This window comes from Hipposideros armiger, unplaced genomic scaffold (genome assembly GCF_001890085.2).
Source record: "Hipposideros armiger isolate ML-2016 unplaced genomic scaffold, ASM189008v1 scaffold_1111, whole genome shotgun sequence".
Lineage (NCBI taxonomy): Eukaryota > Metazoa > Chordata > Mammalia > Chiroptera > Hipposideridae > Hipposideros > Hipposideros armiger.
Window position 1 is genome coordinate 184595 of NW_017732461.1, and position 15095 is coordinate 199689.

General features: G+C 38.0%; 1 protein-coding gene across 3 annotated transcripts in view; it reads right to left on the reverse strand.

Moving 5' to 3' along the window:
• DNAJC13 (DnaJ heat shock protein family (Hsp40) member C13) overlaps nt 1-14602 on the reverse strand; it is a 102844-nt gene extending 88242 nt beyond the window's left edge. For 2 of the 3 annotated variants that reach the window (XM_019632254.1, XM_019632253.1), the window contains exon 1: nt 14337-14601. The gene's annotated coding sequence lies outside the window, so the exon portion shown is untranslated. Of the gene's footprint in view, nt 1-14336 lie in introns of all 3 variants that reach the window. The other variant, XR_002122727.1, reaches the window with a different exon arrangement.
• Nucleotides 14603-15095: the final 493 nt, after the last annotated feature.

Genomic DNA, 15095 nt, shown 5'->3' on the forward strand with positions numbered 1-15095 from the left:
ATTGTAACCACCCCCTCATTCTATACACTCTATTCCCTCTGACTCCTGCTCATTTTTCCTCCATGGCACCTTTCACAGTTTAATGTGTAGTTTATTATATGTATTGTTCATCTAACCCTACCAGAATATCCAGAGAGGAGTTTTTGTCTGTTAAGCTTATATAATGTGTGTGTGTGTCCCCAGAACCTACAGGAGTGCCTGACACAAAACAGGTGTTCAATAAGTATTTGAATGAATAAAATGCAGCAATCCCATGGGAAATTCTGATGGCCACTTCAAAGCTGAGGTTCTAAGAGGTACTCCCAAAATAAGGTTTTGTTCAACTTTCCAGAAAAGCATCAGTTTGGGCTCTGAGGAACAGTAAGAGAACCACAAGTAACAGCAAGTTTAGAGAAACCTATATTGTTACCAGAAAGGAAATTTCTCTTAACAGTCAACTGACATCTTCCTCTGAGTATGAATGGAGACAGCTAAATATAGTCCTGTCAGCTGGTGTGTTGTTTTGTCTTCTTTCTGGACTGTGTATCTGGGATGACACAGAGAGTCAACCAAGACGTATTAAACCAGCAAACATTGTTCCTGCCTTCTGAATCATTTGTAGTAAATGATATGCTAAAATGAAACTTAGGATCTCTGAGAATGTGCCCCAAAAGTAAAAAATATAGGTCTACAGGTGTTTTCATCCTTATATACTATAGCTGAAGATTGGAACATTGTAAGAAAAAGGAGGACAGAGAGAAAGTGAATGGCTGGTATTGAAGAGTGGAGTTTGGATTCCTAGTCCTTAATTTAAGATAGTGGAATGACTAACTCTTTACCATGGGCCTATCTTGGGAAAACTGACAAGGAAAAAAAAATGTGAGTGAAAACTGGCTGATATCATTAAGGTACTTTGAAATGAAAGTGAGAGAAAAATAATAAAGATGTTTAAATGACATCCACAAAGAACTCAGGGTATGAGTCAGAAGGGATAAAGAGAGGCCTAATAAATCCAGAGGGATCTGGGCAGGCGGTGGAGGGGAGAGAAGCAAATAATCTCACAACAACAAAACAAATTTAAGAATAAAAAATACCCTAAAGAATGATCTCATAGGTATCAATGATTTGAGGGAATATGTAACTCAAACAAATCTTTTAGCAGGTAAGTCAAAACACGTTTTACATCAAGAAAGCTTACCTACAACTTTTTGGGGACCTATCAACTTGGGGGTGATGAAAGCATGACATTCCAGCATTCTTAGGTTAGAATAGATAAAAGGAGAAAGAGAGAGATGTTATACATCGATATGAAATTAAACAACTAGAAAATATACAAATTGGCCAAAATGTATATGAAACGATGTGCAATGTCACTATCAAGGAAATGCAATTCAAAAGGAAGATACACCTGTTAGGATGTCTTTTGTCTATTAACAAAAGACAACAAGTTTTGGTGAGGATGTAGAGAAGTTGGAACCCTTATACACTGCAGGTGAGAATGCAAAATGGTGCAGCTGCTCTGGAAAACAGTATGGACGTTCCTTAAAAAATTAAAAATAGTACTATATTATCCAGCCATCAAACTTCTGGGTATCCAACAGAATTGAAATTAGGATCTCAAAGAGATAGTACTCCCATATTCAATGCAGTATTATTCATAATAGCCAAGATGTGGAAACAACCTAAATGTCCATCAAGGGATGAATGGATAAAGAAAAAGTGGTATATACGCATACATACAGTGAATATTACTCAGCCTCTAAAAAGGAAATCGTGCAATATGTAACAACATGGGTGAACGTTGAGGGCATTATGCTAAGTGAAATAAGCTACTCATAGAAGGACAAACAGTGCATGATTCTACTTTATATCAATTATAACAGTCAAACTCAAAGAAACAGAACAGAATGGTGGCTGCCAAGGTGAAGTGGAAATGAGGAGTAAGCAAGATGAATAAATTCTAGACATCTGCTGTACAGCATTGTGCATAGTTAACAATCCTGTATTGCACACTTAAAAATCTGTTGGGGGTAGGTTTCATGTTAGGTGTTGTCATCACAATAAAATAAAATTTTAAAAATTAAAAAAACCTACTGACTACCTACCTGGCCTATTAGAAGAAATGCTGTATTCCTGATGAAGATTACAATGTTGATGGAAAGATTCAGTGTAGGACTCAAAAAGTACTTTACTTCTCTGGAAGTCAGTAGAAGTTCCTATGGCCAAAATCGGCACACCTGTTATCTGTCTCTACTATTATAGGAAACAAGTAATATTGCTATTCTGCATCCAATCCTGAATAATCACTACCAAAAAAGGCTAGTAAATGGAAGTGTGTTTTCTGGCAGAAAATTATTCCATTATTCCTCTACCTGAAAAGCCTGCTTTCAGCCATGTTATATTTAAGTAGGAGTATATCTGAGAGGTTAAGAGAGGGAGGAGATACTCGCCTAAGCAGTAGTCAACCCCAGAAATAAAGGGGTAACTCAATGCTATTATTAGTGTCTGCAGAGACTCAAAATGGAATTCAGGATAATGCTTTTCCATTTTGAACCCTCAGTAAAAATTACCCTAAAATTGAGAAGGCTACGTGACCCTGACCAAAATATTTATGACATGTCTTTCAATTATGCAGCAACTAGCTTTTATTGAATACTCTTCACATTAATGATTATGCTAGAAATTTACCACACATTTATCTCATTTTGTCCGCATAACACCACCATGATACAGGCATGATTATCCCCACTTGACTGACAAGAAAAATTAGAGAAATTAAATCACTTCTCTAAAGGGTCACACGGCTGGCAAGTAGTTGGATCAAGCTTTGGACTCAACCTGCTGAGAAAAGAAAACAATTCCAATTCCAATTGCATCAAAAAAAAAAAAAAAAGCCTAGGAATAAATTTAACCAAGGAAGTAAAAGACCTGTACTCAGAAAATTATAAGACACTGAAGAGAAATTAAATAAAATACAAATAAATGGAAGCATATACCATGTTCGTGGATAGAAAGAATTAATGCAGTTAAAATGTCCATACTACCCAAAGCAATCTACAGATTCAATGCAATCCCTATCAAAACACCAATGGCATTTTCCACAGAATTAGAATAAATAACCCTAAAATTTATATGGAACCATAAAAGTCCCTGAAGAGCCATGGCAATCTTGAAAAAGAACAAATCTGAAGGAATCATGCTCCCTGATATCAAACTATACTACAAGATCACAAGTAATCAAAACAGCATGGTACTGGCATAAAAACAGATACATAGGTCAATGGAATAATTTAGAGCCCAGAAATAAATCCATGTCTATATGGTCATTTAATTTATGACAAAGGAGGCAAGAATATACAATGGGGTAAAGACAGTCTATTCAATACAATGGTTCTGGGAAAACTAGACAGATACATGTAAAAAAATGAAACTAGACCACCTTCTTAGTCCATATACAAGCATAAACTCAAAATGGATTAAAGACTTAAATGTAAGACCCGAAACTGTAAAACCCCTAGAAGAACATACTCAGTAAACTGTCAGACATTACCCTTAGTAACATTTTTACTGATCCACCTCCTCAGGAAAGGGAAACAAAAGAAAAAATAAACAATGGGACTATATCAAATGAAAAAGTTTTTCACAACAAAAGAAACCATCAACAAAATGAAAAGAGAGCATACTGAATGGGAAAAGATATTTGCCAATGATACATTTGATAAGGGGTTAATATCCACAATTTATATTTTAAAAACTCATGAGGTTTGATAATTAAGTTCACGAACTTGTTGCAACGATGTTGCTAACCTTTTCTGATATCAGAGGGATTATTCATTATGAATTTGTACCAACTGGACATACAGGTAACCAAGTTTACTATTTGGAAGTGCTGAGAAGGCTGCTTGAAAAAGTTAGATGAAAACGACGTGAACTTTTCGCTAACAATTCACGGCTCTTGCATCACGACAATGCATCAGCTCACACGGCACTTCTGTGAGGGAGTTTTTAGCCAGTGAACAAATAACTGCATTGGAACACCCTCCCTACTCACCTGATCTGGCCCCCAATGACTTCTTTCTTTACCGGAAGACAAAGGAAATATTGAAAGGAAGACATTTTGGTGACATTCAGGACATCAAAGTCAATATGACGACAGCTCTGAGGGCCATTCCAGAAAAAGAGTTCCAAAATTGCTTTGAAGGGTGGACTAGGTGCTGGCTTCGGTGCATAGCTTCCCAAGGGGAGTTCTTCGAAGGTGACTATAGTGATATTCAGCAATGAGGTATGGAGCACTTTTTCTAGGATGAGTTCACGAACTTAACTGCCAGACCTTGTACAACTCAACACCACAAAAACAAACAATCCAATTAAAAAATGGGTAGAGGGCCAGAATAGACATTTCTCCAGAGGATCTACAGATGGCCAAAGGACATATGAAAAGATGCTCAACATCACTATCACTAATCATCAGAGAAATGCAAATAAAAACCACAATGAGATAGCACCTCACACCTATCAGAATGGCTATCATCAAAAATCAATAAACAAGTATTTGCAAAAAAAAGGGAACCCTCATGTACTGTTGGTGCTGACTGCATGTGGTGCAGCCACTATGGAAAACAGTATGGAGGTTCCTGAAAAAATTAAAAATAGAACTACCTTATGACCCAGCAATTCCACTCCTGGATATTTATCCAAAGAAATCCAAAACACTAATTCGCTATTCACAATAGCCAAGATATGGAAACAGCCGAAATGTCCATCAATAGACGACTGCCTAAAGAAACTGTGTTACACATACACAACAGACTATTACTCTGCCATAAAAAAGAATGAAATCTCACCATTTGCAACAACATGGATGGACCTATGGGTTATTATGCTACATGAAATAAATCAGACTGAGAAAGACAAACACCATATGATATGTTATTTGTAGACTCTTAAGAACAAAATAAATGAACAAACAAAACAGAAACAGACTCACAGATACAGAGAAAAAACTGATGGTTATTAGATGGGAAAGGGGGGCTGGGTGACAGTTGAAGGGATTAAGAAGTACAAATTGGTAGTTCTAAAATAGTCACGGGGATGTAGAGTATGGGGAATATAGTCAATAATACCATAAAAACTATGTATAATGTCAGACAGGTACTAGTCTTATTGGACAGATCACTTCATAAATTATATAAATGTCTAACCACTATATGAACACCTGAAACTAATATAAAATAATACTGAAGGTCAACTATAATGAAAAAAAATAGTCATGGGGATATAAAGTACAGCACAGGGAATACAGTCAATAATGTAATAACTGTACAGTGTCAAGATGGGTAATAGACTTATTGGGGCTATCACTTTGTGAGTTATATAAATGTCTAATCACTATGTTGTTTTGTACACCTAAAACAAAAAACTATACAATTACATGGGTAAAAAAAGATTAGACAAGATAACAATAGCTGAATTTTTTTGTTTTTAAATTAAAGTTCATTGGGCTGACAATGGTTAGTAGTTACATAGGTTTCAGGTGTACAATCCTGTAATACATCATTTATATATCACATCGTGTATTCACCGCCCAGACTCAGTTCTCCTTCCATCACCATATATTTGAGAAAGCTGAATTTTAAAAAAATTTTCCTGTCAACTATAACCTAACATTTAAGCTTCTCTTTATTTCAACTTTATGCCTACAAAATACTATTATTTTGCAAGTCAATCTTATTTACTACATTTTAAATATCTCCCTCTAACTCGTAGGCCATTTGGGATTTTAATTATTAGAAATGTTTCTTTACACAAAACCAACGTAATATTTTTAAATTATAATTTATGTTTGATGCCTACAATTATGTTTGAGAAACTACTGGAAAAAAGGACTTCATCCCATAAAAATTATTTAATCTCCATTATATATTTTTCCTGGACATATTTAATAAACTCTAAAAGTGGTTCTAAAATTGTTGCTTATAGGCAAAAACTCTTATGCAACCATAATTCCCATTAATATTGATGAAAATTTTCAGAATTCTTATTATCAAACAGCTCAAGCATCAAGCAGGTCACAGCAATAATCACTTATATGCACATTTTAATAAATAACAATAAAATGTCCAACAAAAAACAGTAAAACTAGTCAGATGAGATCTTGGTAGCAGCTGAATCGCACTTGCCATCCTGCCAGTTGTTGAGATTCAAATTAGCAAGAACTTATCTGTTCAAACTAATGGCTTAAATTTCATCTTCTTCATTGCTACAATAGTGTCCCAAGTCAAATTCTCAAAGACCTACCCTTTTTGATGAGAAAAACTCAAGTGTACATGTTCATTGTAACTAAATCACAATGAAAGTATCTCTTCTTTTTACAAGCCAGCTTCAGTTGTTTTCATTCTCTATATCCCAATATTACAACACCAACGGAACTTTTTTGCAACTTCTCAGTTTGTTCTTTTGTAAGGCCTGTACTAAGGGTTAAAAAGTAAAAGTCAGGGCAACTGGCATTTTGGATACATTCACCTTTTTCAATGAATTCCCTCGCTTCATGCTTTGGAACATTTAATGTTCTCACATGATTGAATTTATGACTGCCAGTAAAACTGACAATCCATTTAAAATCATTTATGGATAAAATGAGAATGATCTCTTAGAAGATATTATTTTGACACAAAATTGCTGGACTTGAAAGTCCACTGAGCAGAGGCCTGCATCAAACTGACACTAAGAATAAAAGGCAGGATGAAGGGACTCAAACCACAAGCCCGCTAGCAGATTACAGCCCAGCTAAAAGCAAAAGAATTTGCACCGAGAGCAAAATTAAGTGTATGTGAATGACCTGCGTTAAGTACTCAAACAGAGTACTTTTAGCCAGGAATGGATGAGTATACACAGAAAAATACACTAGTGAATGAATGAAGGAATTGGCTTTAATAAAGGCTATTTGCTTTAAAGCATACATTTTGCATGACCAACTGGAACTGATTTTTACACAAATAAATGAAAACTTCCTGAGAGTAGATCTAATTTTCCTACTTTGAGTCTGTAAAATGAAAGAATAAACTCTTCCATCATTAATTTTGCTCTCAATGAATTAAAAACATGAGTTTGTCTTGAACTACATCAAAAACTAAGATGGACAGAAAGTCGGATAGATACGTGATAAACCAAGTATACTAAAATGTCAGTGTGAAATCTTGGAGGTGAGTATATGGATGTTTAATGTAAAGTTCTTTCAACTGGCTGTAGCTGACCACTTTTATGTTGGGGGGAAATTGTCTCTGCCTCTATTTTCTCAGCTAACTTTCCTACAACATAAATACTGTTTGTCTGCTACATTGTGAAACTACATCTGAACATGCAGTAGATATTCACATAGGAATTTATGAACTTAATACTTCCTCATATAGGAATATCCAACTGAAAATGCAAGGGGGAAGGAGAACCATTGCTAAGACAGGGCTAATCTCAAGTAATAACCAAGGAGAGAATCCCTTATTATTGGCTCCTTGAAGACCTAGTTTTATTTGTAACTGGACTCAAAATCTGAGTGAATTATATCACTATGTTAGTTCAGTTGCAAGTAACAGATAAAAAATATAAATGGTTAACAGAGCATTAATTTTTACCAGATTAAAAAGCTACAACTAGACTGTCTTAGATAAAATGTGCTGTGTATGGAGGACAACTGTTATAAACTTCAACCTCTTTTTAATTTTTAACTTTTAGCTTCATGTTTTTATAACAAGTATAGCCAAAAGCATTTTTTTCTAAATAAACAACAAATCAGTTTGTGTAAGGTGTACCATAACCTACCATACAGGGATCTTTAAACAGCTATAAAATAGATCACAAAGTAAGGTTTTAGCACACTCCATCTAAGCTTTCTTACTGAAGAAACTGGTAACTCCAGAGACAAATACTGTTAGAGAGAAATCCAGTGGTAATATCAAATTTCAGCTGACATCATATCCCCAAATAATTGCCCAGAAGTTATAATATTGAAACCTTTGCATTGTCCATCACATCAAAATACTTCCACCACCATAAGATAGAGCAAAATTATCTAAGGTTTACCCTCCCCCCCATTCTTTTAAAAAAATCTATTGCTTCCCTATTAGAAACTGGATATATATATTCATGAAATTAAAGGGTAGGAGAAATTAAAAAATAACCACTAAATCTGAAGAAACACTTTTAATAATATCTTAATGGGGAGAGGGGCAAGAATACATACCACAGCAGCTAATTTTGTTGGCCTTTTCTACTCAATATTAAATCAAATATTGAGAAAGATACCCGTCTCTTCATATTTTAATCCTATGGATGCTGATTTTATCTGAAGGAATAATTCTTATTTCTCACAAAATAGACCTGTATCTGTTGTACCAAAAGTTAACAGTTTTTCCAAGAAGTACAATTATGACTCTTCCCTTTCCAAAACTTAAAAATGCCTTGAAATATTCACCTGAAAAAATCCTTAGACATGTATTCAGTTAAGCAAGTCTGCGTAACCAATGCTATTGATCATTTACACATTTTTGGTTTGTATAGACTCTTGAAACTTTATAGAGCTAATTTTTGTTTCATCTATAAAGCTAACTTGGCTTATGCAAGAACAAAATGTACTAGTTCAATAAACTCTTCTTCAGCTCACAAACAGGCACTTTAATAATCTCGCTCTATTATGCTAAACAGACCCTAATGGCAAAAGAGATTTTCAATTGCCATGTTTTAACTTATAGCTGTTTTTCCTATCACTATAGTAAATGCACAGTAGGGGACAAAATTTCCTAAGCATATAATATAACTTACAGTTTTACAGTAAGCATTTTAACATCCAAACACTATTTTCTTATACTCAGTAAAAGACAGAGTTTAAGTTGCTACAATTTCCTTTTCACCCAATACAAAATAGCAATAACAGGTAGGTTCCTAGTTTGGCTCTTTTGGAAATATTCCTATTATTTCTAACTCTGTCAGAGTGCTTCACAGTTTACAGAACACTCCCAAATCTATCAGTTAACTACGAAAAGGAAAATTCCACTTTTAAAATTAAAGCCAGCACCTCTAAGGTAGGGGAGCATGAGGGGAGGGGGGAGGAGGGAGAGGGGATGGCTTATCTATTCTAAGGCTTAATAAAAATCCAAAATATGCATATCCTAATCTTGACTAGAAGTTTGAAAGAGAGAAAACCATAGCACTGAATGACTAAGGAATACAAGTCTTAAATCCATGTATAAAAATTTCAATTTTAATATAATTAGTATAGAATTTATTAAATATTAGAAAGTCTTCAAGTTCATAACCTTATCAATCCTTCAATTATGTTCCTGTAACTATACTTGACAAAATCAGAACATTAAAATAGTTATTTTAGATTGCTTTAGGGGTTTTCTTTTCAATCTGCTGATCAAAAGGTCAAATTCTTACTGATCAATTGCAAAGAGATATTGTCAATGGGCATGTGCTAAATATGTGAACATCGCTTAGGCAGTGTGGTCTACTTCTAAGGGCAACTTAGAGTGCTGAAAGTACAAAATCCCACTGATGATTTTAGACTTTGTTGTGTTACAGATCACTCTTCTTCATAAGTAGTCCCTAAAAGTACAAGTAAAACTCAAATATGTAGGCTATTGAATTAAGTTAAGAGCATCTTTAAAGAAATACTAGCAAATTAAATGTGCATAGACTGAACCACACTTAAAATGTACCTTTGCACAGGTAACTGTGTTGTTAGCAAAGATGATCACAACCATGTTGGCTTAAGTTACTTGCTACAAAGATATCCCCTCAATTGGTGATTCTCAAAGGATCTCCTATGATTAAGAATCATGATTAAGAACCATAATTGGCATGTGCTGAGCATGTGAACACTGCTGACACAGAAAAATGTGTTGAAAACCACTGATCAAAATTTTGAATTAAAGTAATGGTTGAGGCGGTATGCTACCCCATAAGAGACACTATTATTAGAAACCCTTGGAGCTAGATACCCCTCAATGTATAAGACAGTCCCATAGATCAAAGCACTGTCCTCAATTTTCAAATATCCAAGTGGTCATTCAGATAGGTGAAAAGCTACTAATAATTAACTAATCCCGGAATTCTATATTAAATATAAATCACAACGTACATTTTTCAGTTTAATATGTACATAATTTTAAGAAGTGAACCTATCGTGTAAATTCAGAGATTATACTTTTGGTTTCTGAGAGTACATTTTATCTTCATTTTTGAAAGGTATTTTTGCTGTGTTTTTCTTTCAGCACTTCAAAGTTGTCACTTAATTGTCATCTTGGTTGTATGATTTCTCTGCTGTAACTCTTATCTTTGTTCCTCTGTATATAATGTTTCTCTTTTCTTGGGCTACCTTCAAGATTTTCTCTTTGCCCTTTGCTTATATCAATTTGAATATAGTATATGTCTAGCTGTGTTCTGTTTGGGTTGGGGGGCAGTATTTATCCTGCTTGGTGTTCTCTAAGCTTCTTGGATCTGTGGTTTGACATTAACTTGGGAAAACTCTATATTATTTCCTTAAATATTTTATACTTCTTCTGCTCTGCTCTCTGCTTCTTCTGAGATTCAAATTACATATATGTTAAAATGTCTGATATTCTCCCCAAGCTCTGATATTTTGTTTGTTTGTTTTTGGGTTTTTTTTAACGTTTTTCAGTTGGGTAGTTTCTACTGACATCTGAAAGTTCACTGATTTCTTTCTTGGTTGTGTGAAATCTATTGATGAGCCCAAAGGCTTTCTGCATCTCTTTACATGTAATGAAATTTCCAGCATTTCCTTTTGATAGTTTCTTAGTTTCCATCTCTCAGCGGAAATTACCCATCTAATCTTACACGATGTCCACTTTTCTGTTCATACTTGTAACATATTATAGTTATTTTAAACTCCCTATCAGATAATAGCATCTATGTTAATCAGAGTGTAGTTCTTAACGGTTGCTCTTTTTCTTACAAATGGTTTTTTGACTTTTGTGTGTAATTTTTTGTTGAAAGCTAGACATGTTGTCAAAGACAGAAGAGAGAAGATAATTTTTGTGACTGGAAATGGGCACGTCTTTTCTTTGCTAGGTCTTTAGTGCATGGAGTTAATCTGTTTAGGAGTTGGGCTGGGTTTATAATTTGCTGTTGCTATGGTTATCTCACAGTATACCACAGGCTTCAAATATCTGCACTATAAGCTTGTGGCTATGGTTGCGGGGTGGCTCACTCAAGCAATGTCTGTTTAATTCTTTGTGCTATGCCTCTTGGCATCATCTTGTTCTGCTCCTAGTAGTATTCTGCAGTTACTTGTTATTCAAACCTTCTTAACTTGGTGGCAGGGGGTTGGAGGTACAGTCTCTGTAGTTCTGAGGCACACTCTATGTTCCTGGATCTCAGGGGTGTGATCTTGCTTCCCCTGCTGCAGTCTTGGGCTCAGTGCGTCCTCACCAAGAGAGAAGATTCTTTCCCCGTTCATCTTCCCCCAGCTCAATGAATGCTCACCAACAGGGCCAGCAGAGATGTCCTTCCCTCAACAGACTGACTTTGTTTCATAGAAGAGACAGAGGGGAAGACTCAAAGTAGAGTTTTTTACCCCTCCTGAAAGCTCTGCAATTCCCCTCCTCTAAGTCACTACCACAACAGACACTCCCCAGGGCTCTTTCCAGTCTTTTCTAGGAGTACCTCCTCAGGTTTGTGGATAAAGATACTGGAAGAAGGTACATTCAGCCTTCATCCATTTGTCGGCTAGTCTAGCTGAACTCTTAACCAGCATTCAGTTGTGTCTAATGAAGGTGAACATGAACTCATGTCTACTCTTTCTCTCCTTAAATTTTGGGCCAGTGGTTTCCTCTGTGGCCTCAGCTCTTTAACAGATTTCAAAGAAAGTCATGAATTTGAAGCTAGTCCAGTTCTTTTATGTTGTAACAGTGGGAGCAGAGCTTCCTTTTGTCCCAGGGCCAAAGCCACTGGTTATATTATTTATAAACTCTTACAGGGTAGTAAAAGAGGTTTTACAAATTACTTGGAATAAAAAGGCTGTCTTTATTGGGTTTGATAAAGTTGAGAAGCACTGACTTAAAGGATCTCTTTGAAAACAACTCCCCTTTAACCACTCTAAACATTACAGCCAACATTTAGGCCTGAAACTACTAGTAGCAACCACATTTTTGCTAGTTTGTCTGCACAGCCTTGTTTCTATAGGCATAGCTCCGAGACACTGAGGTTTCATTCAGTCCCAGATCACCTCAATTAAGCAAGTATTGCAATCAAGTGAGTAGTAAACTTTTTGCTGGTGGACAATCTTGCCTTCAATTCGTAAAAAAAAAACACACCCCGCAACATCTGTGAAGTGCAAAAAAGCAAAGTGCAGTAAAACAAGGTATGCCTGTATCTTACTAATTTTAAGTACTTCAATCAGAGAAGCAGGTGAAAGGTATGTGCAACGGAAACCTCAAACTCACCTGTGTAAATAGAACTGGTTGAGGAATAGAGTCAAATTAATTAAAACAGATGCTTTTTATTTCAACCACAATTTAGTATTTACTGAGAGCCAGACTGCATTATCAAGCTTTTTACAAATTTAATAAAGCCAGTAGTTTCAGTCCACCTAGGCAACCAGCTTCTATTTACTTGTGAATAATGTTAAATTCTTACAAATAAATCATGCTTTCCATGATTCCATAACTTCTTCACCGATAACATCTGTATTTGTTGGACTATTTCTTACTACTGTCACTTTAGAAAAACGAATATCCATTGCTTCCCAATGGAATACAAATAGTGGTACTTTCCATGAACTGGGCTATAGCCTTAAGGTTCATTACATTTATGTCTCTTAATAACCCTCTGACTCCTCTTTTCCTCCCTTAATATGTTCTACTTCCTATTTTCAATCTAGGAGTATAATGTAATATTATCTAAACAAGATCTTGTTTCATTGTGATATGAACAGCAAAACACAAGTTTGAGACATAGCCGCTTAAACATTGTTTCATAGTACATTTAAAACGTTACCAAAATTCATGTTTTATGTTAAATTAAGTCAAACAATAAAGCACTTCCTAGAAACCAAAGAATAGTGAAACCAAGTCTTTTTAGGATACCAAATTTTTGACAAACAGTTTTCTAAATTTCTTTTTTTTTTTTTTTTAAGGCAAATCCTGTTTCATATTCCCATAGGCTCGCAAAGAGTACTGGTGATAAAACGCTACAAAACCTGACCACTGTAAACATATCCTCAAACTCTGCAGACAGTACTTTCAAACCTAGAAATCTATCAGAGCCATAAAGAAAATACAGTAAGAAAGACAATCACTGGGGCAGGTCCTGAAGAAATATTCTGAAACTTTTTTCCGAAGACACTACAACTCCAAGAGGCTCAAAATAACCCTACAGCATACAGCCTTTCAGAGAAAAGGTCCTTCTTTCTGAGGGGAATCAGGGCGGGGTCAAAGGGAAAAGCAGAGAGGGGAAATCATTACTTTAAGGAGACCATCGCCACTTTAGGGGGAGATTTTTTTACTCCCCCCCCCTCCCCCCAAGCAACCGATAAAGGAAACAATATCAAGACAAGAGTGGTTAACTGAACACCTGATAATAAGGAGACGACTTACGAAGGCCCTCTCCTTAAGCGTACTATAAATCAAATCTGCGTTCACCAACCACTTACTTCACTGAGCTTCTATATCCTACTTTCCCCATTCCGAAGGCCGCATTCAGAGGCAAAATCAGAGCAGCGGTGAAAAGGCCACCGTGAATAAGCTACTTTGCAAGAAAGAAAAGCCTTAGGTGAAAACTTGGATTTTGGAAAAGGGAGAGACTGGAGAAGAAACGATGTGGGTGCTCCCCATTTCCTAACAAAACGAAACAAAGCTAAACAAAGAAAGTCAAAGTCTTGCAGGACGTGGTGGGGGGTGAGGCGGGGGTGGGGTGGGGGGAAAGGAGGGCCGCTGACCCAAGGAAACAGGAGTTGCCAGCATCTGCAGGAAGAGTGCTCAGACTAGGAGGCTGGAAGGGAATCCCGAGGGCGGAGCCCAGAGGGGAATAAGGGGTGTGTGGAGTAAGGATGTGCAGAGGGAAGTGAGGGGACCTCGGTGGATAATAAACCAGAAAACAAAGCAAAGAGAGGGGTGGGGCTGACCACGGCAGCGGCCTGGGCGAATGTCCGTCGGTTCCGGGGGCTGAGGGGTCCGACGGGAGGAACAAGACTGGGGGGAGAGTAATCGGCTTTCCTTTGCACCTGGAAGCTGCAGCGGCTAACACACCATTCCTCCTTTTCTCTGCCCTTAGCCCCCCAAGTCCCCGCAGGGAGGGCAGGGGATAAGACAGAGCCTCAGAATCTGGTGCCCCGAGTGGCTTACCTTGCAGGAGGCTGGAGAGGCTCCAGCCCGAGCTCCTCCCGCCGAGGGCTCTGCGTCCAGAGTGGGATGAGGCGACCTCTTCCTCCTCTCCCTCACCACTTCCCCTTTCCCCTGCCGGTGCCCTGTAGCTCCGCGGCCTCGGGTTCCTGGTGCCGCGGCGGCGCTGCTTCCCCGCCCCCTCCGCCTCAGCCTCCGCCTCCTCCCTCTGCCTCTTAGAGGCTCACTCTGGAGGCCGCCATCTTCGCTCAGGCTTCGAGCAACCGCGCTTTAACACGCTTGCGTCGCCCCCGCCCAGGCTGTCACGAGACCCGGTCAGCTGATTTAAACTCGTTGGTCTTCTGCCCCGCCCCCTCGCGTGCATTCCCCCGCCCTCCCTGTCTCATTCGTCGCCTTTCCCAGAAATTCCGTGTTCCACCGGCCCGCCCGCCCACCACCAGGTACACATGCGCAAAATGGCGAATCCGGCTGTGGGAACCCCAGTCCACGCAGTGCGTGAGGGGGACTCCCCCCGCGCCCCTCGGCGTGTGCTGAAAAGGCCACGCCCCTGGGCGCGCGCGCGCGCGCGCTCCGGATGGGCCATGCTGCGCCGGCGTGTTCCCCGAGGGCCACGCCCCTCGGCATGTGGCTCTGAGTCCTGAGGGCGGTTGCAGTGCGGCCCGGAATTTGTGCTCTTAATACCCTGACGTCCTGTTTTAAAGTATTTCTGCCGCCTAGCCCTTGACTTCGCGTGCCCCTGGGTGTCCGCTAGGTCGTCTGAAG